The following is a 3,564-nucleotide window of genomic DNA, read 5'->3' as shown; positions in this document are numbered from 1 at the left end:
ATGTTCCTAGGAAAGCACACATACAAATGGTGAACAGAACCCCTAAAACTTACCAGCCGACCCAACCTTGGGCATCACTGCAGGCAGCCAACCTGGGTTGGATTGCTGGCCTCCCACACCGTCCCCAAACACCACCAAGAGTCAATCGTGAGTGCAGAGCCAGGGGTAAGCCTGAGCACTGCCAGGGGTGGCCCAAACAAAACAGACCAACAACAAAAACTCAGGTGTTGTAACACTCCCACTCCAAAGCACAGTATACTTTAGTGTTGAGTCGGAGAGTGCAGGGGTTAAGGTACATGCCTGACACATGACTGCCAGTTTCGCCCCCTGGCACCACAAGGGTCTCAAGCATTGCCATGTGCATCCCAAGAGAGGCCACTGGAGTGGCCTGGGCTATCCCTGCCATCACAGCACCAAGCATCATCAAACTGCTAAGAATCACCACCAGGAGGTGCCCTGGGGCAGTGCTCAGGAGACCCAGGGCCAGGGAGAAAGTAGACCGGGGAAGGTGCTTGCTTTGCATTCAGCTGACCCGGGGTTCTATCCCCAGCACCCCATACTGTCCACTGAGCACTGCCAGGAGTGATCCTGAGTGCAAAGCCAGGAGTAAGTCCTGAGCACTGCCTGGCACGAGCCTCCAAATAAAATTCAAAACCACTTTAGTATAAAAATTTAGATTCCCCAAAGCCAGGTGTATAAATTCAGGCTGAAGTAACCAATCCTGCGTCTGAAAAACTTTGAGCCACATTAAGTAACATCAGAAGGCATGCCGCTCCATCGAGGAGAAGAGGGGGGAGCACACTCACCCTTGAAAGGTCCACTGAAGGCTCCGATGCTGCCCGAGCCCCTGAGCTGCCTGTGCCCATGTAGCCGAGCCAATGCGGTGCCCGCAGCTCTCCTTGACATGGGGGCTTTTGTGCTTTCCTGTCTAATCTTGGGATGTGTGTAGGGGCTCTCTCTGCCTTTGGAGAAGCCCACGGTCTCTCTTGAAATGTTTCTCTCTCTCTCCGCTCGTCCTCTTCCTAAAAGTCACCAAATAAAAGGTTTTTTTCCTTCAAATAAATAAACAAAAGGTCCACAGAAGATAAAACATTTGTCACTCATAACAGCATCAGTGATTCTAAAAACCAGACAGCTCTGCACACCAGTTACTCCAGAAGTGGAACATCACATTACTCTTGCTAGAGTCCAGAATGACAGTTTCAAAAAAAAACAATAATAACCAAAACCCTTTTACCTTTAGAAGTTTAAGTAAGTAAGTAAGTAAAGGCCCTCCCGTTGATCATCGATTTGCTCGAGCGGGCCCAGTAACGTCTCCATTGGAGACTTTGTTGTTACTGTGTCTGGCATATCGAATACTCTCGGTAGCTTGCCAGGCTCTCTGAGAGGGGCGGAGGAATCGAACTCGGGTTGGCCATGTTGGCCGCTTGTAAGGCGAACGCCAAACGGTCCTGTGAGATGCTCATCCCAAACTGTTGCCTGCGGGAGGGAGAAGCATCCCGTTATTTGAGTGAAAGGAATTTCAATAACGGCCAACAGCAAACAACAGTCATTTGCAAACTCTGGACAAACAAAGCTTGCAGTGAGCAACAGCTGACACACTCATATTCCGTGGCCTGAAGAAAAACAGCATCAGGGCAAGGGGCGCGACTGGCCTCGGACGCACAGTCACTGTCCTCCACAGAGTGTGTGCGCAGTGTCCTGGGGTCAGACTGGGGTCATGAACCCCGCGGGTGAACTGCCAAGGAGACCCTGGAGGAGCAGGCAGCTGGAAAAGTGGCTCCAGGGTCGCAGGCGGCGACACCCGCACGCGGGGCAGCGGGAAGGGCCTGGACGCGGGGCTGCGCTCGGCCTGCCAGACGGACTCGAGTCGCCCCGTTTCCCTCCCAGGGCCGGGCCGCAGGGCGGGGAGCGCAACGCCCCCTCGCTCGGGCTGCACTGGGGGCGCCCCCGGCTCCAGACGCCGCCCCGCCCCGGCCCTCCCCTCGCTGCCCGCGCACTCGCCCGGGAATCGCGCAGGGAGTCCAGGTTCTCCCGCGCGGAGGACAGATGTGGCCTGGGAGCCGCCCAGGCCCGCCGCCAGGTGACGCCCGGGTCACGTGAACATCGTGACGTCACTGCTCCGCCGGAAGCTGGAAGCGGCCGGCGACCCCGTGCCTCTTCTGGGTCTAGGGCTCCACCTCTTGGTTCCGCCCAGCCCCGACTATCCCACCCCGGCCCTAGGGGTGGGCGTGGCTCAAGCCAATGTGGGCGTGGTCCAGTGAAATGGGCGTGGTTCGGCCCAGGGAGGCGTGGCCCGGGCAGAGATGGGCGTGGCTCGGGTCCACGTGGGCGGGGCCGGGGCTCGACCTCATTTCTCAGCTTCTCCAGCTCTGCTCTCCGTGAGCAAAGCAATGGTAATACTGATGGATTTCTGCAGGGAAGCTTTCTCTTCATCGGGGTCTCTTATGAACTCGGATTCTCTAAAAGACCAAAGAGTTCAAAATGCCAGAAATCAAGCTAGAGAGAGGCCAGTGCACAACTGCCCGAGAACTGAGGCTCAACGGCTCCCAGGACTGTTGCAAGGGGAGGGGCCGAGGCTTTGATGCTTGCAGAAGTTTAGTGAAATTTTACTGACTGTGAGGGAGAAAAAGTTTGCCTATGTGTACATGCCAGAACCTGCGTATTGTTCTGTCCATTTGAATTTAAAGAAACAAGTTAATAACTTTGGGAGATGGAGAACAGAAAGAGAAAAAAAAGGACTTGTTGCACCCACACCCCCCCAAAAAAAGAATTCTTTTAAACAGCTAATCCCAGGTTGAAGTGCGATATCTTGAATAAATTATTACCAAGCTATGACAACAATTAAAACACACACATGCAAAGCAATTATATGAATGTCATGCAGAGCGGCTTTATGCTGGGAGTATCCATTGGTTCTCACTCATTTCAGTAACTTTCAGCAAGTTCGGAGATTTTGTTTTTGAAAACTTTCTGAGCCAGAACAGGGGCAAAGATTGTTCCGACTAATCCAACAGAGAATGATTTTCATCCAGACTCTGGAGAGGACCAAAGTGAGTTGCTCTTAAACAAAATGGCAATTCGCAAAAGGCTAGAACAGAAAGGTGAACATGGGTTTCCGGTAGAGGATGAGAGCTCGGGACATACAGAGTGGGTGGCCTCACACCCTCGGCCAGACTCTCCTCCGGGCTGGCTTGCAGAGCAGGAGGAGGAAGACCTGGCCTGGGGAGAGAGGGCGGCAAGACAGAGAAGGAGCAAAGACACAATAGATACAACCCAACGGGTGCGTGTATGGCTGTGTGTGTGTGTGTGAGAGAGAGAGAGAGAGAGAGAGAGCATTTACACCACAAAAGGACATGTGTGGGGAGCACAGGGTGGGGACGGACAGCCAGTCAAGACTGGGCAATGCCACAGTCTGGAAAGGACATGAGAGGGGACAGAAGTGTGGCTCCTGGGATGCATATTTGGAGAGAGACAGAGGTGCATGTGAAGTGGGGGATCTCATTAAAGTCTGGGGTCCAGGACAGCTGTGGATGTTCATGTCCTATTCACTGGTTCAAATCT

The sequence above is a fragment of the Sorex fumeus genome, unplaced genomic scaffold (assembly GCF_029834395.1).
Source record: "Sorex fumeus unplaced genomic scaffold, SorFum_2.1 ptg000024l, whole genome shotgun sequence".
In the NCBI taxonomy this organism is placed as follows: domain Eukaryota; kingdom Metazoa; phylum Chordata; class Mammalia; order Eulipotyphla; family Soricidae; genus Sorex; species Sorex fumeus.
This window is presented reverse-complemented; position numbering follows the sequence as displayed.